The sequence below is a fragment of the Armigeres subalbatus genome, chromosome 1, assembly GCF_024139115.2.
Source record: "Armigeres subalbatus isolate Guangzhou_Male chromosome 1, GZ_Asu_2, whole genome shotgun sequence".
Lineage (NCBI taxonomy): Eukaryota > Metazoa > Arthropoda > Insecta > Diptera > Culicidae > Armigeres > Armigeres subalbatus.
Window position 1 is genome coordinate 255,411,753 of NC_085139.1, and position 24,775 is coordinate 255,436,527.

The window sequence follows — 24,775 nt, forward strand, 5'->3', positions numbered from 1 at the left end:
TAGTCGTACTTGAGTATAATAGACTGATTTACAACATGTATGTTGCTCGGGAACCCTCCTTAATTCGGCGTACAAAATTATGTCCCGTATTCTGTTCAACAGATTGAGACCGCTTGAAGAGTCCTTCGTCAGCGTATACCAAGCAGGTTTTCGCGAGGGCCGATCAACGACGGATCAAATGTTTACCCTGAGACAAATCCTTGATAAATTCCGGGAGTACAACTTGCAGACACATCATCTGTTTATTGATTTCAAGGCGGTGTACGATTCAGTGAAACGGAATGAATTATGGCAAATTATGCTTGAACATGGTCTTCCGGCGTAACTGATACGGCTGATTCGTATAACGTTGGACGGATCGAAATCAAGTGTAAGGGTTGCGGATGAAATATCGACGTCATTTGTTACCTTAGATGGATTAAAGCAGGGTGATGCACTCTCGAACCTACTGTTCAATATAGCGCTCGAGGGAGCGATTAGGAGAGCTGGTGCGCAAAGAAGCGGTACCATTATCACAAAATCGCATATGCTCCTGGGATTTGCGGACGATATCGATATTATCGGAATTGATCGCCGTGCCGATTAATACCAGCAAAACGAAGTACATGGTCGCTGGCAATCAACGTGGGTTCATTAGTGATGGTGGTAGCGAAATAGTGCTGGATGGTGTAAAATTTGAAGTGGTAGAAAAATTTGTGTATCTTGGAACATTAGTGACGTGCGATAATGATGTTACCCGCGAGGTGAAAAGGCGTATTGCAGCTGCAAATAGGGCTTTTTACGGACTTCGTAACCAGCTTATGTCCCGTAGTCTGCAAACGAAAACAAAATTCGCGCTGTATACTACTCTGATTCTTCCGGTGGCTGTATACGGCCATGAGACATGGACGTTAAAGGAGGCTGATCGGAGAGCTTTCGGAGTGTTTGAGCGTAAGGTGCTGCGGACAATACTCGGCGGTAAACAGGAGAACGGTATCTGGCGGCGTCGTATGAATCACGAATTGTACCAGGTGTATAAAGGGCTGGATATTAGTAAACTTATACAACACAGCAGACTACGGTGGGCTGATCACGTTGTTCGTATGCCGAAAGAACGTCAAGCGAAGATAATATTTAGTAGAGAAACCGGAAGAGGTCGCAGGCTTCGTGCAAGGCCGCGTACGATATGGCTTTTGCAGTTGAAGAGGAACTGAGGGCGCTCAATGTTCAGGGCGACTGGAAGCGATTGGCCCAGGATCGAGTTCAGTGGAGAAGGATACTCCATTCGGCGTAGGTTCATCGAAGAGCTGTAGCCCATCAAGTATCAAGTAAGTAATGTTGGGGTTCATTAAGAATTTTAGTCATAACCTAACATTGACCAAATAAATAAAAAAAAACATGTTAAATAAGTGAAAACGAGTGCTCGACATTTATTTGACGATTTGCGGAGCGGCTCCATGTGAATTTCAAATACGCCTATTTCTTCTTCGGTTACAATATTTTAAGTTTTGACACCTGTAGTGCTTGGTAAGGGGCCCTGCTTAGCCGTGCGGTAAGACACGCGGCTACAAAGCAAGACCATGCTGAGGGTGGGTGGGTTCGATTTCCGGTGCCGGTCTAGGCAATTTTCGGATTGGAAATTGTCTCGACTTCCATGGGCATAAAAGTATCGTATTAGCCTCATGATATACGAATGCAAAAATGGTAACTTGGCTTAGAAACCTCGCAGTTGATAACTGTGGAAGTGCTTAATGAACACTAAGCTGCGAGACGGCTCTGTCCCAGTGTGGGGATGTAATGCCAAGAAGAAGAAGAAGAAAAAGAAGAAGAAGAAGTGTTTGGTAAATGAGTATAATGATCATATGTAATGGACTTAGTGCCCAGTAAACCACATATCGTATAACAAACAGCAAATAAAGTCGCATTTGTGTCCATTAAAAATCTAAATCGCACTGCATATCAAACTTTATCAGTTTATTGTCGACAAATGTTGTATTGAACGTATCATATACGATAATTTTTACCATAGTGAAAATCAATCGTAATTGTGTAAATAAAAACTCATAATTACTTATATTCCTTGTAATATCCTATATCAGTGCGAATGAATGTCTACGTGAATCGTAATACAATCGAAACCACCTCAGTCCAAGTGTCTTGCAGAAGTTTCAAGCAGTTGTAAAGATATAAATTGTGTAGTTTATGTTGGACAAAAATCCGACCCACTTCAAGATGTGCACTATGGTGCCGTGGTAGAGTATCCGCCTGCAGATCCAAAGATCGCATGTTCGAGACTTGGTGCTGGTAAGATTTTTTTATTTTTCATATTTTAATGTTTAATCGTAATACTGTTCGTATGATGTCGGGAAAAATCGTGAAATAAAACTCCTATGTACCTATATCGCCTCCACTTTGGTATGTATATAGCCATTCTGTGCATTATATACGATTTAGTTGGTTCTTATATAATAACCTATATCAAGAGTTATAGGTACCAAAATGTTGACTGGGTGTGGTATTGATGAGAAATTTGAAGATACTACTTTAAACTTTGTTGTGCAAACACCTAAAAAATCGTGTGAAGTAAAAAAATCCTGAAACATGACTCATATTCCATAAAATCGGCAAAACTCGTAGAAAGTTGATAAGATAATAAACTATACTTGTAGAAAATTTGAAAAAAGTTATTAAAAGTTAAAAGTTATTAAAAGTTAGAAAATATTTTAAAACACAAGTTTGCTTATAACTTCTGGAACAGTCTATATTTAAATGGTAAATCGCATGGCTGCTGGCCGAGCCCAGTTGACATGAAAGATCTATTGGTTTAAACTCCACAATGATTTGGAGAACTTCGAACATTCAATTTAGGCGTAACAAAATCGCAAATAATGCGCATGGCTTACATCCCAAGTAACATTTTAAGTTTTATAACGCTCTTGAAGACCATAATTTACTCTACAAGAGTGTGATAAAACCAGTATGAAACCAAAATGTTACTAGGGATGGGCCCATATGGACACAATGGGTTGCTATTTCTTTTGTAGCGCGCCCAGTTGACTTGGTAAATCAATTGGGCTGAACTCCATAGTGATTTGGAGAACTTAAATCATCCGGCTTGGACATATCTAAATCGTAAATCCTGGCCTGAGTGGAGAATATGGCTTGCTATTGATTTTGTACCGACCTCAGATGACTTGGTAGATCAATTTGTCTGAACTTTAAAATGATTTGGAGAACCTAAGATGACCGGTTAGGCAGATCTAAATCGTTAGTCATGCGCATGACCTCCAAGGCACTGTATGGATATCATATAGATTGCTATTGGCTTTACATCGTACCCAGTTATCTTGGTAGACCAATATGCTTGAAATTCAGACAGCATAACTCAGATAGATTTTGTTGCAGTTGCCCATATATGATTGAATTTGGTTGTATTTGACCATTAGAAACTTGCTTATAACATGTGTGCCACCTGAGGAATGACTTGAAGAACTTAGAATATCCAGTTTTGACATTTCTAAACCGTAAATCATGCACATGGCCTCTAGAGGTTTGTATGGACACCATGAGTTCTATTGGCTTTGTATCAAGCGCAGTTGTCTTAGTAGACCAACCTCCAGAATGATTTGGAGATCTTAGAACATCTGGTTTGGACTGGGTGGAGAATATGGGTGGATATTGATTCTGTTCCGACCTCAGATGTCTTGGTAGATAATTTTTTCTGAGCTCTAGAATGAGTTGGAGAACTTAAAATATCAGGTTTCGACATATCAAGATCGTAAATCATGCACAAGGCCTCTAAGGGCATGTATTAACCCCATGGGATACTATTGACTTTGAATCGAGCATAGCTGTCTTGATAGACCAATTCGTTTTAATTGCGGAATGATTTGGAGAACTTAGGGCATTCGATTTGAAAATATCTAAATCGTAAATCATGCGCATGACCTCTAAGGGCCTGTATGGATACCATGGGTTGCTATTGGCTTTGTATTGAACCCATTTGACTTATTATTATTTATTCAGACTAAGGCCGAAGTGGCCTATGCGGTATATAAGAGTCTTCTCCATTCGGCTCGGTCCATGACTACACGTCGCCAACCACGCAGTCTACAGAGGGTCCGCAAGTCATCTTCCACCTGATCGATCCACCTTGCCCGCTGCGCACCTCGCCTTCTTGTGCCCGTCGGATCGTTGTCTAGAACCATTTTTACCGGGTTACTGTCCGACATTTTGGCTACGTGCCTAACCCACCGCAGTCGTCCGATTTTCGCGGTGTGAACTATGGATGGTTCTCCCAGCAGCTCATGCAACTCGTGGTTCATTCGCCTCCTCCACGTACCGTCCGCCATCTGCACCCCACCATAGATGGTACGCAGCACTTTCCTTTCAAAAACTGCGTGCGCGTTGGTCCTCCACGAGCATCGTCCAGGTCTCGTGTCCGTTGAGGACTACCGGTGTAATGAGCGTTTTGTATATTGTCAGTTTGGTACGGCGGCGAACTCTATTCTATCGGAGCGTAGCGTCTTGCGGAGTCCAAAGTACGTACGATTTCCAGTCACTATGCGTCTCTCTCTCTGCTGGTATCATTTTCGGCAGTCACCAGTGAGCCCAAGTACACAAAATCTTCAACCACCTCGATTTTTTCACCACCGATGCAAACTCGCGGTGGGTGGCTCACATTATTGTCTTCTCTTGAACCGCTTCCTATCATGTACTTCGTCTTCGACGTGTTGATGACTAGTCCGATATGCTTAGCTTCCCTCTTCAGTCTGATGTAGGCTTCCTCCATCTTCTCAAAGTTACGTGCCATAATATCTATGTCGTCGGCGAAGCCAAATAGCTGGACGGACTTATTGAAAATTGCACCACTCGTGTTAATCCCTGCTCTTCGTATTATCCCTTCCAAAGCGATGTTGAATAGCAGACACGAAAGACCATTACCTTGCCGTAACCCTCTGCGCGTTTCGAAGGGACTCGAGAATGCCCCTGTAACTCGAACTACGCACATCAGCCGATCCATCGTCGTATTGATCAATGATCAGTTTATCCGGAAATCCGTGTTCGTGCATTAGCTGCCATAGCTGGTCCCGATCGATTGTATCATATGCGGCTTTGAAGTCGATGATTAGATGATGTGTGGGCACGTTGTATTCGCGGCATTTCTGCAGTACTTGGCGAATGGCGAACACCTGGTCCGTGGTGGAGCGTTCGCCCATAAAACCCGCCTGGTACTGCCCCACGAACTCCCTTGCAATTGGTGCTAGTCGACGGCATAAAATTTGGGAGAGTGCCTTGTAGGCGGCATTCAGCAATGTGATTTCGCGGTAGTTGCTACAATCCATCGCCCTTTTTGTAGATGGGACACACGACACCTTCAATCCACTCCTGCGGCAAAACTTCCTCCTCCTAAATCTTGGTAATGATCAAGTGCAGTGCTCTAGCCAGTGCCTCACCACCGTGTTTAAATAGCACTCCTGGTAGTTGGTCAACCCCAGGGGCTTTGTTGTTCTTCAGCCGGCCAATCTTCTCCTGGATTTCCTGGAGATCCGGAGCCGGTAAAATTATGTCCGGCGCGCGTTCTCCCAGGTCCATCACCATACCGCCGTCTTCGTCTGCCACATTGCCATTCAGGTGTTCTTCGTAGTGCTGCCGCCACCTTTGGATCACCTCACGCTCGTTCGTAAGAAGATTCCAGTTTATGTCCTCACACATATCGGGCTGTGGCACGTGGCCCTTACGTGAACGGTTCAACCTTTCATAGAGCTTTCGTGCGTTATTAACGCGGTACAGTTGGTCCGTCTCTTCACGGTCTCGATAATCCTGCTGGCACTTTTTCCTCCGGAAAATCGAGTTTTGTTTGTTCCGCCCGTTTATAACGTGCCTCGTTCGCCCTCGTACCGTGTTGCAGCAATCTCGCCCATGCTGCATTCTTCTCTTCTGCTAACTGCTTACATTCGCCGTCACACCAGTCGTTTCTCTGATCCGGGGACACCGTGTCAAGTGCAGCGGTTGCTGTGCTACCAATGGCGGATCGAATATCTCTCCAGCCATCTTAAAGATACGCTGCGCCTAGCTGCTCTTCCGTTGGCAGTGCCACTTCCAGCTGCTGTGCGTATTCTTGGGCTAGTCTACCATCTTGTAGCCGCCCAATGTTAAGCCGCGGCGTCCGACTTCGACGCGTGTTGTACACCGTCGAGAGTTTTGAGCGCAAGCATACTGCGATATATTCGCTCTGCGGTAAGTGCGGACGTTCGTGATGTCGGAGAAGAATTTACCGTCAATTAGAACGTGGTCGATTTGGTTTTCAGTTTCTTGGTTAGGTGATCTCCATGTGGCCTTGTGGATATTTTTGCGGGGAAGGAAGGTGTTCGGACTACCATTCCGCGGGAGGCTGCGAAGTTTATGCATCGTTGGCCGTTGTCATTCAATACGGTGTGCAGACTATCCGGTCCGATGACCGGTCTATACATTTCCTCCCTTCCTACCTGTGCGTTTATGTCACCGATGACGATTTTGACGTCTCGCAGTGGGCATCCATCATATGTCTGCTCCAGCTGTGCGTAGAACGCTTCATTCTCATCGTCGGGTCTCCCTTCGTGTGGGCAGTGCACGTTGATGATGCTATAGTTGAAGAAACGGCCTTTAAACCTCAGCTTGCACATCCTTGCGTTGATTGGCTGCCACCCAATTACGCGTTGGCGCATCTTACCCAGCACTATGAAGCTGGTTCCCAGCTCGTTGGTGGTGCCACAGCTTTGGTAGAAGGTAGCCGCTCGATGCCCGCTTTTCCACACTTTCTGTCCTGTCCAGCAAATCTCCTGCAGCGCCACGACGTCGAAGTTGCGGGGATGTAATACATCGTAGATTATCCTGTCGCAACCTGCGAAACCTAGCGACTTGCAGTTCCATGTTCCAAGCTTCCAACCGTGATCCTTCGTCGCCTAGGTCTTTGCCGATTATATCGAGTCGCATTATCTCTTATATTGTTCGTAATGATTGGTTTTCCAGGCGGCTTATTGGGCCTGCGCAAACCTCCTGTCTTGTCGGAGGGCCGTCGTGTCAGGGCTGTTTAGCGTCCCACCTAACACCAGGTCTTGGGCTTGTGCGCTTTGAGCGGCACACGGTCGCTTTGGTGGGGCCTTTTTGCGGATACATCCAGCTTTTTATAGGAATTTAACAGGGCCCACTGTCAAACCCCACCACATCCTAGGCAAGCCCCACAACTCGCAGTTGGCCTGGGGAGGGATCGTCACGCCCTTGGACATAGTCCCTGCTGCCCGCAGACTATGTTTTTCAAAATAATATTCATTTTAAAGGCTATTGTAGCCTCTTTGTTGGTGTGCTTCTTTTTTCTCGTTCCAGAGAGTGAGTTATGGCGATTAAACCTAGGTCTGTATAGGCCAGGGCACTACACTAAAATCTGTGTCCCATCCCAGGATGTTGAAAAAGACAGGATCACCGTCTTCGACCAGAGGTCGCACAGACTAAACACTTAACATCTAGCATGAGACAACGGACAAGGACATTTACACAACACCCAGTGGACCAGTGGAGAACTTTTCGCTTTAAGAAAAGTTTTCTACTTACCGGGGCGGGAATCGAACCCACACTCCACAGCACATGCGTTTAGACGATTGACGTCGCTAACCGCACGGACACGAAGCCCGCACCCATGGAGTGTACATTAATCCTCTAAGCTAAGTCGCTCCCAACGAATCGTCAAACATAACCTAATACCACATAACATATAGGCATCTTTGCGTGGAATGTGGTCCTTCCATGATGTTGAAACGCTAGCGAACCTAGCGGTGGAAGTCAAGCTTTACTGAACAACACGCATACGCAAGAGCAGCATCGTATGCTTTGCTGTCTCTTTCTTTCGCCCTGGATATACGGGAGTGCCGTTCGTCGATTGTTGATACACAAAGAGCCTACTTTGAAATTTGCAGTTTGTTCTATGATGCCTATCTGTTTTGTGCTAATACTATAAACGGAGCGGTTGGTACGAGATGTCCCCGTTCTATGACTTAAATGTGAAATCAAGTTAACCCGTTTCGGTCTGACCTAGAAATCAAAATTAAAAAAACCCGTGTAGGCTCATTTTTCGTCCGATTGCCATGAAATTGTCAGGGAAGAAGCGTCATCATGTCTATTTTTTGGTACATGACTTGATTTGACCATGGTGCTAATCCGGCCAGATTTATTAAGGGGGGGTCCTGGGTCAGATGCAGTCAAAAACGGGTCATTTTTTTAAAACCATTGATAAATGAACGATAGTGACCAGAATGCTGATGCAAACGTGGTCAATCATCATTGACCAGCATCAGAAGTTAGTTCTGATACATTTGAATTACCAGGACATGGTTCCGGATGTTCCGGGAACCTGGTTCCCTGGGGTATCCCTGGAGCGGGGGACACTTTTCAAGTGGACACAACCCAGTCTTGTGACATATCTAAGTTCAAGGTTTTGGAAGAGAATCCTAATAGATGAGTTTTAGGGAGGTTTTGGACACATTGGCCACACCCGGAAGTGTTCCCGGGATCCTGGTTCCCTCAAGGAAGTGGACAAATTTCGATTAGCACCGAAACCCATCTTGCGACATATCAAACTCCATGATTTTGAAAGACAAGCTCAATAGATGAGTTCTTGAGATGTTTAGGACACATTGGCCACACCCGGAAGTGTTCCCGGGATCCTGGTTCCCTCAAGGAAGTGGACAAATTTCGATTAGCACCGAAACCCATCTTGCGGCATATCAAACTCCATGATTTTGAAAGACAAGCTCAATAGATGATTTTTTGAGAGGTTTTGGACACATTGGCCACGTTCGGAAGTGTTCCCGGGAACCTGGTTCCCTCAAGAAAGTGGACAAAGCTCGATTAGCACCGAAACCTATCTTGCGACATATCAAACTCCATGATTTTGAAAGACAAGCTCAATAGATGATTTTTTGAGAGGTTTTGGACACATTGGCCACGTCCGGAAGTGTTCTTGGGCGCCTGATTTCCTCAGGAAAGTGGACAAATTTTGATTAGCACCGAAACCCATCTTGCGACGCATCAAACTCCATGATTTTGAAAAACAAGCTCAATAGATGAAATTTTTAGAGGTTTTGAGCACATTGGCCACGTCCGGAAGTGTTCTTGGACGCCTAATTTCCTCAGAGGACCGGACAAAGTTCGATTAGCACCGAAATGTTGCGGCATGTCAAACTCCATGATTTTAAAAAAACAAGCAGAATACATGAATTTTTGAGAGATTTCGGACACATTGGTTACGTCCGGAAGTGTTCCCGGGAACCTGGTTCCCTCAGGGAAAAGGACAAATTTCGGTTAGCACCGAAACCCATCTTGCGACACATCAAACTCCATGATTTTGAATGACAAGCTCAATAGATGTTTTTTTTAGAAATTATGGACACATTGGACACGTTCGGAAGTATTCCCGGGAGCCTGGTTCCCTCAAGAAAGTGGACAAATCCTGCCTAGCACCAAAACTCATCTCGCGACATGTCAAACTCCATGATTTTGGAAGACGAGCTCAATAGATGAATTTTTGAGAGACTTTGGACACATTGGCCACGTCCGGAAGTGTTCCCGGGAGCCTGGTTCCCTCAGGGAAGCGAACAAATTTCGATTAGCGTCGGAACCCATCTTGCGGTATGCCAAACTCTGAGCGGTTTTGGACACATTGGCCACATCCGGAAGTAATCCCGGGAACCTGGTTCCCTCAAGAAAATGGAAAAATCTTGCCTAGTACCAAAACCCATCTTGCGACATGTCAAACTCCATGATTTTGGAAGACAAGCTCAATAGACGAATTTTTGAGAGATTTTGTACACATTGGCAACGTTCGGAAGTGTTCCCGGGAGCCTGGTTTCCTCAGGAAAGCGAACAAATTTCGATTAGCGCCGGAACCCATCTTGCGGTATGTCAAACTCCATGACTTTGAAAGACAAGCTCAATAAATGAGTTTCTGAAAGGGTTTTGGACACATTTGCCATGTTCGGAAGTGTTCCTGGGAACTTGGTTCCCTCAGAGAAGTGGACAAATTTTGATTAGCACCGAAACCCATCTTGCGACATATCAAACTCCATGATTTTGAAATACACGCACAACACATGATTTTTTGAGAGGTTTTGGACATATTGTCCATACGTCACAAGATGAGTTTCGGTACTAATCTAAAATTGTTTACTTCCTTGAGGGAACCAGGTTCCCAAGAACACTTCCAGTCGTGGCCAATTTGTCCAAAAATCTCAAAAAAAAAGATCATGTGTTCATGTTGTCTTTCAAAATCATGGAGTTGGACATGCCCCAAAATAGGTTTCGGTGCTAATCGAAATTTATCCGGTCCCCTGAGGGAATCAGGTTCCCGGGAACACTTCCGGATGTGGTCAATGTGTCCAAAACCTCTCGAAAACTTATCTATTGAGCTTGTCTTTCAAAATGATGGAGTTTGATGGGTCGCAAGATGGGTTTCGGTGCTAATCAAAATTTGTTCACTTCCCTGAGGAAACCATGCTCCCGGGAACACTTCCGGACGTGACCAATGTGTCCAAAATCTCTCAAAAATTCATGTTTTCTGCTAGTCTTTTAAAATCATGGAGTTTGACATGCCGCAAGATTTCGGTGCTAATCGAACTTTGTCCGGACCCCTGAGGAAATCAGGCGCCCAAGAACACTTCCGGACGTGGCCAGGGTGCTCAAAACCTCTCAAAATTTCATCTATTGAGCTTGTTTTTTAAAATCATGGAGTTTGATGTATCGCAAGATGGGTTTTGGTGCTAGGCAAGATTTGTCCACTTTCTTGGGGGAACCAAATTTCCGGGAACACTTCCGGACGTGGCCAATGTATCCAAAACCTCTCAAGAACTCATCTATAGAGCTTGTCTTCCAAAATCATGGAGTTCGATATGTCGCAAGATGGGTTTCGGTGCTAATCGAAATTTGTCCGCTTCCCTGAGGGAACCAGGCTCTCGGGAACACTTACGGACGAGACCAATGTGTCCAAAACCTCTCAAAATATCATGTGTTGTGCGTGTCTTTCAAAATCATGGAGTTTGAGAGAACCAGGCTCTCGGGAACACTTCCGAACGTGATCAATGTGTCCAAAACCTCTCAAAAACTCGTCTATTGAGCTTGTCTTTCAAAATCATGGAGTTTGATATGTCGCAAGATGGGTTTCGGTGCTAATCAAAATTTGTCCACTTCCCTGAGGAAATCAGGCTCCCGGGAACACTTCCGAACGTGGCCACTGTGTCCAAAACCTCTCAATAACTCATCTATTGAGCTTGTCTTTCAAAATCATGGAGTTTGATATGTCGCAAGATGGGTTTCGGTGCTAATCAAAATTTGTCCACTTCCCTGAGGAAATCAGGCTCCCGGGAACACTTCCGAACGTGGCCACTGTGTCCAAAACCTCTCAAAAACTCATCTATTGAGCTTGTATTTCAAAATCATGGAGTTTGATATGTCGCAAGATGGGTTTCGGTGCTAATCAAAATTTGTCCACTTCCCTGAGGGAACCAGGCTCCCGGGAACACTTCCGAACGTGGCCAATGTGTCCAAAACCTCTCAAAAACTCATCTATTGAGCTTGTCTTTCAAAATCATGGAGTTTGATATGTCGCAAGATGGGTTTCGGTGCTAATCGAAATTTGTCCACTTCCTTGAGGGAACCAGGATCCCGGGAACACTTCCGGATGTGGCCAATGTGTCCAAAACCTCCCAAAAACTCATCTATTAGGATTCTCTTCCAAAACCTTGAAGTTTGATATGTCGCAAGACTGGGTTGTGTCCACTTGAAAAGTGTCCACCGCCCCAGGGATACCCCAGGGAACCAGGTTCCCGGAACATCCGGAACCATGTCCTGGTAATTCAAATGTATCAAAACTAACTTCTGATGCTGGTCAATGATGATTGACCACGTTTGCATCAGCATTCTGGTCACTTTCGTTCATTTGTCAATGGTTTTAAAAAAATGACCCGTTTTTGACTGCATCTGACCCAGGACCCCCCCTTAATAAATCCAGCCGGGTTGGCACCATGGTCAAATCAAGTCATGCACCAAAAAATAGACATGATGACGCTTGTTCCCTGAAAATTTCATGGCAATCGGACGAAAAATGAGCCTACACGGGTTATTTCAATTTTGATTTCTAGGTCAGACCGAAACGGGTTAAGGTCACTCCTGACAGAATCCAAGTTTCAAAGAGCTCGCGTTTTCGAGGGCACACAACTCGATTCGGAGGCGGCGGGTAACTGTCATTTTTGTTAATTCAGCTTTGCTGCGCGCAGCATGCGTGAAAAAATAAAAACGACAGTTGTGCGTTGCTTCCGTATCGAGTGGTGTGCCCCCGAAAACGCGAGCACTTTGAAACTTGGATTCTGTCAGGAGTGACCTTAAGTACTGATTTTCACTTAAAATTAACAACGCTGCACAGTAGGCCTGGCCGCTTTTATGTTTGAAATACATTTCTAATGTGCTTCAATCATAAATAGGGTTTCTTACCCCATTCCCGGCCTAACATGCATACGACTGCATTATCCAATTGATATTTATGACAGGAAACAACTTTTCCTAAATTTCGTGGGCCGTATAATACTGCATTGGGGTTCACTTCTGCTTAAAAATAGCTTTTCTTGGTAAACATCGTTTGAAAAAGCTTTTATTTGATTTAAATTAACGAGGTCCAGCACTCATTTCAGTCATAGCGATTTCGTTTCCGGCCCACTTCCAAACCAGCTCCCGGCCTAAGCAAAATTTCGCTCAATCTCTCAACATATTACTCTCATTCTCTCTCGGGACGGTAGAAAATGCGACGTAAACAAAAATATGCACGTTCAACGCCGACATGATGCCAGATGGTATTATTTCTAATATTTTTTATTGGGTTGAAAAGATATATTCACTCATCCAAATTACTTCCAAACGCTTAAAAACTATATTTTTTTCACTTTTTGAAATCGAGAGGATTATAAATAACATGATAGCGTCAACGTATTAGATAGTTTTCCTATGAACGTTGAAGGAATTTTTTTCATGCTAAAAAAGTGTAGCAACGGAAAGCGAATGTTCGGAATCTACATTTTTATTTCTTATAATTGGACCAATTAGGAGTGAAATAAATGGTTGAAAAATATTGAGTATTGTGCGTAATAAACGGGAGACTTTTGTAAAATCATCAACCATAAACCTAGGGCTTCCAAAAAGTATAAATCCTTAGTTTTCTGTGCAGTGAGCCGGGAATCGGGTCCATAGGCCCAAGTAGTGATTTACCCTATTGACAAGAAAAGTTATAGATGTAGTCGAATCTATCACTTTCCAGGATTCTTCCAAGTGATGGCTGTGTATGTGTAGACTAGACTAGACTAGACTAAATAAATCGTTTGTCATGCGCATTGCTATTGGTTTTATATCGTACTCAGTTGTCTTAGTAGATCAATTTTCCCGAACTCCAGAACGATTTGGAGAGCTTTTAATATCCGGTATGGACACATATAGATCGTAAATCAGACGCATGGCCTTTAAGGGCCTGTATGAGGAGCACCATGGGTTGCTATTGGTATCGTACCAAACGTAATTGTCCTGGTAGACCAAGGCTCTAAAGTTCAGAATGGTTTGGAGAACCTAGAACATCTGTAGAAATACTGTCTGTATTCATGATTCGTCATCACTGAAATAGTATTGGGTACATTTCTGAGAAAAACTGCAATATGCGTTCATTCGCGGTATTGGTGTGCAATTTTCGTCCATATCAAAGTGGTCGACTGAAGATCCTTCCTCCGACGATTACAGGATGTAGGCGTGGCCGATCAACAATCTGTTTCAGTTTCTGAAAATTGATGAGCTGACGATTATTTTTACTCCATAAACATGTGAATTTGGCTGAGAAATGTATGGAGATATTGCTAAGTCAAATATTTGTCAATATGACCCGAACTCCGTAAGTGTAAGTTTCTTCGGAGCCCTTCAAGAACGCTGTACAAAGGAGGTCATCGTTCCGGAACATTCACATTTAAAATTTCTGAAAAATACACGCTATGGAAATATTTGAACCCATATTTTTGTGTTCGATAGCCTCTAATTTCACATCCAACTTTTTCTTGTACGCAATATTGAATACAAACTCCATAGTAACGACGACCTGTAATTTTAAAAAGTTTGGAAAAATAAGTCGAATCAAACGGAGCCTTTTTGTTACATCATATATGCTGTAATATTTTTATACTGTGTGGTTTTCCACGAAATAGTAAAAGTCAAGAAGTCTCAGACCTTTACATTGTTGCGTTAAGGTATAACAATTTGAAAGTGCGATCGAACTTGAAAACATTTTGAAGAACCTTGAACATCTCGTTTTCGGATTTTCAATCTACACAGTATAAAAATGTTACAGCATATATGATGTAACAAAAAGGCTCCGTTCGATTCGACTCATTTTTCCATCACTTTTTAAAATTACAGGTTGTCATTACTATGGGGCTTGTATACAATATTGTGTACAAGAAAAAGTAGGATGTAAAATTAGAGGTTATTGAATACAAAAATATGGGTTCAAACATTTCCATGGCAAGTAATTTTCAGAATTTTTAACTGTGTAAAACGCTTGGCATATATGACCCATTCGTCCTGAAAGAGTTAAGACGAATACCTTCATCATTCCTCCGACTACCAAACCTCAATAAAAGTTTGATTGCCACTTTAAAAACACAATCAAGAGGTCTGTCTAAACCAAGCCTGTCCAACCTTTTCAAGCCACGGGCCAAATATCAGAATTAACACCTTCTGGTGGGCCAAACAATAACGGTTCGGCACTTCATCTCATAGCTCCGATTTCCATCCCATCAAAAACAAAGCAATGAAAAAGAATTTGGTTTGTTTCTTATTTTTTTGATTTTTTTCACCAGTGAGCACACATGTTAGCAAAAAGAAGCGACGAGATTGGTGCTGCATATCTTTGTATTGCGATAAGATAAATATATTTTCAGTGAGATGGAAAACGGATTAGGTACCCCACTTTCAAAATTTTGAAACGTTGATTTTTTTTTTTCATTTTTTCAAAATGGCGAAAAAATCTTCAGAGAAAAACTAAACACGATTGAATTGCGGTCTTTTGGTTGCCAATTCCATTGGAAACATAAAATTGTTGCCTATTCTTGAATAATTATCGCATATTGTTTTCGCAATCGGTGACCAAAATTCAAAAACAGGATTCGAAGTTTTTTACTGCTTTTATTTTTAAAATGTGATGAGAAGAGAGATGTTTTCTTTCTAAAATTTAGATTTGATCTCCTCGTTGTATTGGAAGTCGATAATCCCCATTTGAAACATTTCGGATGCATTTTATTATTCCCATCATAAAACGGTGTTGAGAAAATGGATAATTCGTGAATGTGTTCTATAAAAGGAAAAGTACCAGTCTTCAGCAACAAAGTGTACAAAAATGTTTAGCGCCAATTTCGTTCCAAAAGCTTTAATGTTGGATAGTAAAAGTTCGACGTGTTGATCCGTGCCTTACAGCTTGACTTGAACATATCATTGAGATGTCTTGTAATATCTACCAGAAAAGCTAAGCCACTAGCCCATTCAGGATCATTCAATTCGGGCATTGGGTTTTCTTTATCTTGTAAAAATAGTGCAATTTCGTTTCGAAGAGAATAAAATAAATCCTCTCAAGTCTGGTTCTACGAACTTCGCAACAATACAGCAAATCTCCGTATTCTGCTTCCATTTCCGTGAACATCATTTCAGAATTGGTGGTTGTAAATCCCTCGCGTGGATAAAGTCAAGTACTTCAGGAATATCAATCGTTTTCGCCCATAGATTCTCATAACCATACCATGCTTTTCCTTTCTTAGAAGTGTCACAATGCCAGTGATATTTACCGTCATTGCCAGTGCCGGTTCCATCAGTTGTAAGGCCACTTAAGTTTTTAGAGGAGCCCCTTCATACAGGTTTAACAGCTCCCCTCAGGTTTTTTTTCGGCAGTCGTTCCACTCATTAGGATCAAAACTGCCAATTCCTCCTTGATTTAAAGATGATCATCAACTCCCCTTATGAAGACAGTCACCTGTGCCAAGTATTCAACCTCGGTATTGTCATCGATTGCGAGAGAGCAGAATTTGAAGCAGGCGGCTATCACTCACAGCAGAACTGGTTATTATTATTATTTATTCAGACTAAGGCCGAAGTGGCCTGTGCGGTATATAAGAGTCTTCTCCATTCGGCTCGGTCCATGGCTACACGTCGCCAACCACGCAGTCTACGGAGGGTCCGCAAGTCATCTTCCACCTGATCGATCCACCTTGCCCGCTGCGCACCTCGCCTTCTTGTGCCCGTCGGATCGTTGTCGAGAACCATTTTCACCGGGTTACTGTCCGACATTCTGGCTACGTGCCCGGCCCATCGCAGTCGTCCGATTTTCGCGGTGTGAACGATGGATGGTTCTCCCAACAGCTGATGCAATTCGTGGTTCATTCGCCTCCTCCACGTACCGTCCGCCATCTGCACCCCACCATAGATGGTACGCAGCACTTTCCTTTCGAAAACTCCAAGTGCGCGTTGGTCCTCCACGAGCATCGTCCAGGTCTCGTGTCCGTAGAGGACTACCGGTCTAATTAGCGTTTTGTAGATTGTCAGTTTGGTACGGCGGCGAACTCTATTCGATCGGGCGTCTTGCGGAGTCAAAGTACGTACGATTTCCAGCCACTATGCGTCTCCGAATTTCTCTGCTGGTGTCATTTTCGGCAGTCACCAGTGAGCCCAAGTACACAAATTCTTCTACCACCTCGATTTCGTCACCACCGATGCAAACTCGCGGTGGGTGGCTCACATTGTCTTCTCTTGAACCTCTTCCTATCATGTACTTCGTCTTCGACGTGTTGATGACTAGTCCGATCCGCTTAGCTTCCCTCTTCAGTCTGATGTAGGCTTCCTCCATCTTCTCAAAGTTACGTGCCATAATATCTATGTCGTCGGCGAAACCAAATAGCTGGACGGACTTATTGAAAATTGTACCACTCGTGTTAATCCCTGCTCTTCGTATTACACCTTCCAAAGCGATGTTGAATAGCAAACACGAAAGACCATCACCTTGCCGTAACCCTCTGCGGGTTTCGAAGGGACTCGAGAATGCCCCTGAAACTCGAACTACGCACATCACCCGATCCATCGTCGCTTTGATCAACGGCAATATGCGGCTTTGAAGTCGATGAATAGATGATGTGTGGGCACGTTGTATTCGCGGCATTTCTGCAGTACTTGGCGAATGGCAAACACCTGGTCCGTGGTGGAGCGTTCGCCCATAAAACCCGCCTGGTACTGCCCCACGAACTCCCTTGCAGTTGGTGCTAGTCGACGGCATAAAATTTGGGAGAGTACCTTGTAGGCGGCGTTCAGCAATGTGATTGCGCGGTAGTTGCTACAATCCAGCTTATCGCCCTTTTTGTAGATGGGACACACGACACCTTCCATCCACTCCTGCGGCAAAACTTCCTCCTCCCAAATCTTGGTAATGACCCAGTGCAGCGCTCTAGCCAGTGCCTCACCACCGTGTTTAAATAGCTCTCCTGGTAGTTGGTCAACCCCAGGGGCGTTGTTGTTCTTGAGCCGGCCAATCTCCTCCTGGATTTCCTGGAGATCCGGAGCCGGTAGAATTATGTCCTGCGCGCGTTCTCCCAGGTCCATCACCATACCGCCATCTTCGCCTGCCACATCGCCATTCAGGTGTTCTTCGTAGTGCTGCCGCCACCTTTGGATCACCTCACGCTCGTTCGTAAAGCAGAACTGGTCCGTACTGCATTTTCTGGCTTCGTGTTTGTCAGAGTGAAGTGAGTTTCCTGCTTCGATAATCCACTGTTTCACAAATAATTTGAATTAATAATGGAAATTTAAATTAAATTAGCATCTTATCTTTGAAGCTTCTTTAACATTTGTTATCTTCCTAGTTCAGTGTAAATGTCGCATGGACGCTTGGTTTCGTAATGTCGTTTCAGATCATATTCCTTCAATACAGCAACACTTTCCTTTCGTTTCATTGGGTCAATCTGGTCACTCAATCCAGCCTTTTAAAAATATGAAATATCTTATATTTTGGTTCTAATACGAATAAAAGGAATTATTGGAACACGTTAAGTTAATGGCTAGATTACCTGACTTTTTCGTAAGCCGGTGATAACTCACAGTATTTATTAATAAATTATAAAAAAGAGCATCTCGAGCCAGATATAAAATCTTGTGGGCCGGTTATGAAGTATTTTCTACCACGGTGCGCGGGCTACAAAAAATGGAGCTGAGGGCCGCATCCGGCCCGCGGGCCGTACGTTGGGCAGCCCTGGTCTAAACCATAGTAGTTCTTTTGGAATTCATGAGATTTTGAAAGTTGATAGTTTCTAGAAATTTGTTCAAGAAGCCAAAACCATTATTCATGTTGAAAACCATATTGCTTTGGAATATATCTGCCCATTATATTGGATTACTTGGTGAATTAGAAAACCATGCACTAGTGAATGGTTGCTCTAATGGTGGACGAATAGAACAAAACATCACCAATTACTTGAAAGATGATGTTAATGCAAGAAGACTGCAAACGAATTACTTAGAACTATATAAAAAATCGAACAAAAGAGTGTCAGAGAAACACATTTTCTTATTAAAAAGATATTTACACTTTTTTCACAATTCGTTAAGAAGACAGACAGAAGACAGACTCTGACAGAAGTCAGAGGATAGAAAGCAGGAGAAGAAATGATCAAAGCTAGTCTGAGACAATTTTCAATCACTTCAACTCAAGCAATGTCGGAGTATTTACAAATTCTAGGTAGGTATCCATCAGCCTTGATGCTTAGTTATTTAAAAACAAATGAAAAATATTATTTTGAATGAATTTGCATACGTTTTGCCTGTAGTTATTTAGGTAAATAAAGTAGTCAAATGAGATTAGATTAGGTACCTAGCGTAATATAAATAGTGTAAGCTGCGATTGTTTTCTTCAAGTCGAGTCAAGTACGAGACACTGAAAACGGCCTCACAGTTGAGGTCGAAATACGTATCTGCAAAGATAACAAAACGTAGTGGAATTAAATGGAAAGTACCTACTAAACTTGTCTTAGAAAGTTGTCGGCACACTTTTTCGACTTTATCATTGGCCGCAAAACTCGCAACAAGTTCCATTCGATGGGCAATTCTGCCCATTGTTTGCTATTGAAAACGGCTAAATTGGACTATGGGATTAAAAGCTATGGCCAAAATGCTATTTTCTTTGCACAAAACACTAATATTTTTTGGTATGTTTTTTTTGCACGAGAAAGGCACCAACACCGCTAGGTGGATGATTCAGGGTTTTGAAATGAGTGACTGCACAATGATTTTGTTAAATGACCATGGCAACAAATACAGTGAGTCCAAAAAGTATTCGTCTAGCTGTATGTTTTCTAGAAAATGTTAAAGATAGAATCTAGTAAGCTCAAAGAAATAAAACTATCGATTACATTGTGTAGTAAATTAATCAATTCATCTTTATGGTTAAAAACCAAACTGAAAAATAAAACAATAACAAAAACAAAGGTTACAAAACATAACATTTAATTAAAAACGGACTCAAAAAGTATTCGTCTAGTCAGGTTTAGTGCGCTTTTGAAACTAAAACAGGAGCTGTAGAATGGAATTTAATATTTCGTTGAATTCCCCTGTGTATCTATGACGGGCTGTAGTTCTTGTGACATGGAACTGACCAAATTAGCCGTAATGGGGGACGGAATATTCTTCCATTTTTCTTTCAACACTAATTTCAATTGGTTGTTGTTCGAAATATGACTTTCACGAAATTCACGAAAAAATTGTAGTCCAGAACCTTCCAATGGAGTTAAATTGGATTTATATCTGAGATCTGAGGAGGCGTTTTGAGTTGATTGGGGTATTACAGAGTAGCTACAGCTTAGTACTTCGGGCTGTGTGCTTGAGATAATTATCACCCCGTAAGATGTATGTTCCCTGTAAGCCCAATTTCTCAGCACTGGCGTTCAAATTTTCTTTCAAAATGCGGATGAACATTTTGTGATACATATATGTAATTCCTTCAATAATGTGAAATTTTCCCACACCGGTTGCGCTCAAGCACCTCAGAAACCATGACGTAGCCCCCACCATGCTTTACTGCTTAAAAGAGATTCTGCGGCTGTATCTCAATATTCCTTTTCCGCTATACCATACATCGGCCATTGGATCCAAATGTGCTGTACTTGCTTTCGTCAGATAACATGACTTGATTCCGAAAGTCATCCTTCTTCCAGCGATATTTTTAGCGGAAATAGAGCTGTTTTTGATAATTTGATGGCTCACTTGAATTTTCTTCCGTGATACTCGCCCATTATACCCATACTTTTCACAAGTATTTCTGTTCGTATTGGTTCATATCTGACTTCTTCTCTCCAACTCACTTGCCTATATGGGTGAACTCGTTTTTAATGATTTTTTTTTATTTTCCGCGCAATAAATCGCTCATCGTTATCGGTTTACCATCGCTGAAGACCACTCTGTTATTTGTTTTGATAGATTTTTGTGGCGCTGATGCGATCAATCACCAATTAAATGGTTGAATTCTTGCTACCCTTGGTCTACCCACATTTCTTGCAAAGTCATAAGTCAACTTTAGGGTGGTCTAACCGGTAGTAGTAATACCGGTATTACCGGCCAATTTTGGGTACCGAAAATACCGGTATTTTCGGTATTTCACATTTTGCTGTCAGAATCAAAAATCGAGCGAAAAATAGAACAATTAAATGTGCGCATGAGAAACTTTGCCCAAGTAAGCATCATTGACGACGTTTACGCTACAACAAAAATCGATCGACATCATCATTAATCACACCTGTTACTTCATTCTCTTAACCATCTGTCAAACTGCGAATGACTTTTTCTTCAATGAACATTGTTGATATCGTCGAGAATTTTCTCGCAATGTATGAAATTGTGAAAAAGGTACGAGCCCATAGTGCTTTTCCGGAGATCACCTGTGAAAAACGCTTTTCTGCAAAAATATGTCCGTTCTGAATTCGGAAAAGAATTTGAATTAGTGGCTGATGCCAAGGCACGCTGAAATAATTCAAGCCCTCGAATCTGTACAAGCTGTTGTGGAACTACTGCTCTGTGAGTTTTGTACTCTATATGAAGCCGACGTGGCGTTCCAATTTACCTTGGAACTATTATCAAATTAAGCCACAGCCATTTCTGCCACTATTTCGATGCTTTTAAGGAATGAATCCAAGAGAGTCGATCCAAATACGCCGATCTTTTTGTTTTTTTGAATAATTCTGCCGTGAAGCAATTGATCAGAAACGATTTTGGCATTTCTTCGAGGCATCCAGAGCTACTTTGATTAAGCAAGCGTGTGGGATCTATCTGACGATCGGTACGAAAAAGATGCCTCTATGGATATTTTTCTGGTTTATCGATTAAAGAAAAACTTGTGAAGAGACTGTAGCATCACTGGTGGCAAATACATTGACGCCAGAATCCTTCAATACAATCCGTATGGATTTCTCCTACTATGAATTGGAAGAGATTAAGGGCAAATATTTAATTGACACTGATTTTCGACGGTCTTGGAACCATGCGTCCTACTTCGGTTGAACCAAAGAGGGCATTCTCAGTAGTTGGCAACATTGCCAACAAAATCCAATGCGGATTGGGAGATGAATGGCTCAGTATGTAATGTCTACTTAAGTTTCGCTTTGCCCAGCTCAACAAGCAATGATTTTAACATTTGAAGTTAGTCAACAAATATTGTTTTTCGTCAAAAACTCCAAATCCAAAGTTTTTCTTTTACAACTCGAAATTTTCACAAAAACCGGTATTCTACCGGTATTACCGGTATTGACTCCACCAAATACCGAATACCGGTATTTGACAAAAATGGTCAATACTGACTACCCTAGTCAACTTGCACTAATTATGCAGGCGTAGATTTTTTTTTTCATTTGGGCTCATCTTTCTACTTTTTTCACCCATGGTTCTTCTATTTCCCGCGCCAAGTTCAAGCAAAACAAAAACATTATTTGACCTGTCATTGAATATTGACAAAAATGTTGCTAGACATCACTAGAGTGTGCTAGTGTAACTACATGCGAATAAAACTATTATATTCGTGTTTCACACGATTATTTTCTGAATAGACGAATACTTTTTGAGCGAACGAAATTGACGAAATTTAGATATTCTCTACATACCAGAAAAAGTAATTGAATTTTCTATTTGTTTTTGAATAATAATCATGTGTTGATAAGTTTTCTACCAAATTTAGAAGAAAGTTTTTTGATTTCACTTCTATCACGCCTAAGTTTTACATTTTACTAAAGAATATGCAGCTAGACGAATACTTTTTGGACCCACTGTAGGAATATTCAAAGCCCAATGGTTTTTATAATAAAATGCCTGTCATCCTTACACTCTTTTCATGGCTTAGTAGTCAAGAACCTAGTTTAACCAATCAGAATCTTTCAACAGTTAACAATGGGGCAACTTTCCGCATTGATTGGAATTTTCTAACTATCTAAAACTAGAACAAACTGTTTGCGCATAGACTTACCCAAACATGCTTGCTTGAATTCTTATCCACATGGAACAGTCATGCATTTAGTGTTGCCGCTACAGAAAGTTCATTTCAGTGCGAATTGCCATGCATCCATGCCGAATATGAACACAGCTAGCATAAAAATTCGAACAGCCTGGCCGTAAATCGAATACAACTTTTCGAATGTGGTTAGGGTACCGGAACTACAAACCCGTGCCAGTCAATCTCCAAACTCATACGCCAATACGTAAATGGGGGAAACTGGGGTAATATCACCACCTCCCCCGGGGCAAAACGACTTTTTGGAATTTTGGAGTACATTTTCGGCATTTTTTCCAGAGTATTTACTACAGCGCATGTAGTTCGGATCTTGATTTATCGACATCGGTAGTGCGCATCGTTATTACTATTGTCAGGAAAAATTGGGTCGTTTCCTTTTCTCCCTGCATAGGAAAGTTGATTTTTATTCTGGTCATAACTTATAAGAATATACTTTTTTTAGTTTTGGCAAATAAGCGCCATTTCAATGAGATTCGGGAAAATACGTTTGGAGTAAGTTCGATTGTACGTATCTCGTAAAATATTGTTTTTTTTTAACAAGATCGTTAATTTTAACAAATAAGTTTGTGTTCTAATATTCATCATTCAAAGAAAAAAAAATAAGGATCAGAGAAAAGGTAACTGCCCAGAACCTCAGCTACCATACTTACTCAAGCTTTGGAATACCCATTGACGAGCATGATATCAAAATCAAATTACTACGTTTTTCATCAAACATGCTAAAGTTGAAAGCTCAGGTGAAAAACCACCCCATTAATTACATTCCTTCAACCAGTTAGTCTGCAACCAGCCAGAATTATTGTACGCAGCAATCGTGATTATGTAAACAAGAGAGGGCCGGCCTATATCACCAAGCATTAGACTCTATGCTCCACAAGACGGCGGCCGCGCTATAAACCCGTACCACGCAGCGGCAGTATAGTAATAATAAAAATGCATCGGTTTGCAACTGCATCGGTTGCATTCATTATGCAACGGTTCATTTCACAGCTTAGATCGCACCACTCACTGGTACAGCATTTAGCTATTAATCCTAACTTAGATATGATTTCCTGTTGCGTGAAAGAAGTCATCTTCACAGTAGAGTTTAGCGCCATCAAGTTAGTCCCCTGAAGTCCAGCAATGTCCTTTGAATTCAACTTCACCGTGCCCGGCCTGCACATCGCTCCAACATATCACGGTCACGTTAATTTTCCCTTTCTATGCCAAATTTTCCAACACCATCCTCTCTCCGCCAAGCATCGCACTTACTCAAGGGTCCACTGACCTTAGGACGAAGCAGCACGAAGAAAGTGCACTTTCCCGTCTGAAACCGAGTCGCGTCTAACTGCCTGGTGGCTTCCGAGTCCGAACACTTTCCTAAACAAACCTTCCTAATCGCGCGCAAACACAGAACTGACCAGCCAGATGGGAAAGCATTTTTCTGCTCAGCTCCTCCGATGAGGCGCACGCTCCTTACATGGTTCAGCGCCGCCCGATCGACGGACGTGCCGCATATGTGTGGGCGCTGCTAGGATTGTTCGGTTTTTCCAATCTGCCCCTACTCTACCACCCAGTTTTCCAGCACACGCACCACGCGATTTTCATACGAGTGAGTTGGTTTCACGGCCAAGCGACGAACCTCGCCAAACGGTTGCGATCCGGAGGCGATGGTTAAATTGCGTTATAGTTAGACAATTGAGTACAAATCACAGAACACCCCTAATGCTGTTGGAGTTTTTCCCATTGGTTTATCAGCTGGTGTTGTAGCCATCAGCAAAATTGAAGGAAAATACCTGTTTTTTGATGGACTTTTTCTTTATTGGTTTAAAATGCACCATCAGCCCCGTCTCTTGCCTTCAAGCGCCGTCGTCGTCCGCTCGCGCTAGTGGCGGGCTGACCGGTTGCATGTCAGTTGGTCTTAGTCTAAGTACCGTTTTGACTCAAATCTCGAACAGACTCATATTCCGAACACTCGTTACATGAAGGTTTTATTGCATAAACAAACGAATTTTATCAGCAGGCTTACAGATCATAAACATCATAATTGTCCAGCAATGAGAAAACGTTGATTTTTTTTTTTTAATTTTAGTTCAAAGTGTTCAAATTTTGAGATATTTTCGGCATTTCGGGCGTTCGGCATTTGAGACAAAATTCTCTGAATAAAAGCATCAAGTATTGAAA

General features: G+C 42.4%; 2 protein-coding genes across 6 annotated transcripts in view; one reads left to right on the forward strand and one right to left on the reverse strand.

Moving 5' to 3' along the window:
* The window catches only part of LOC134213011 (putative fatty acyl-CoA reductase CG5065), a 31,991-nt gene extending 7,973 nt beyond the window's left edge, over window positions 1-24,018 (reverse strand). For 2 of the 5 annotated variants that reach the window (XM_062691479.1, XM_062691460.1), the window contains exon 1: window positions 23,864-24,001. The gene's annotated coding sequence lies outside the window, so the exon portion shown is untranslated. Of the gene's footprint in view, window positions 1-23,863 lie in introns of all 5 variants that reach the window. The other 3 variants (XM_062691469.1, XM_062691496.1, XM_062691488.1) reach the window with 3 other exon arrangements.
* The window catches only part of LOC134207222 (uncharacterized), a 123,585-nt gene that overhangs the window by 15,484 nt on the left and 83,326 nt on the right, over window positions 1-24,775 (forward strand). The window lies entirely within an intron of this gene.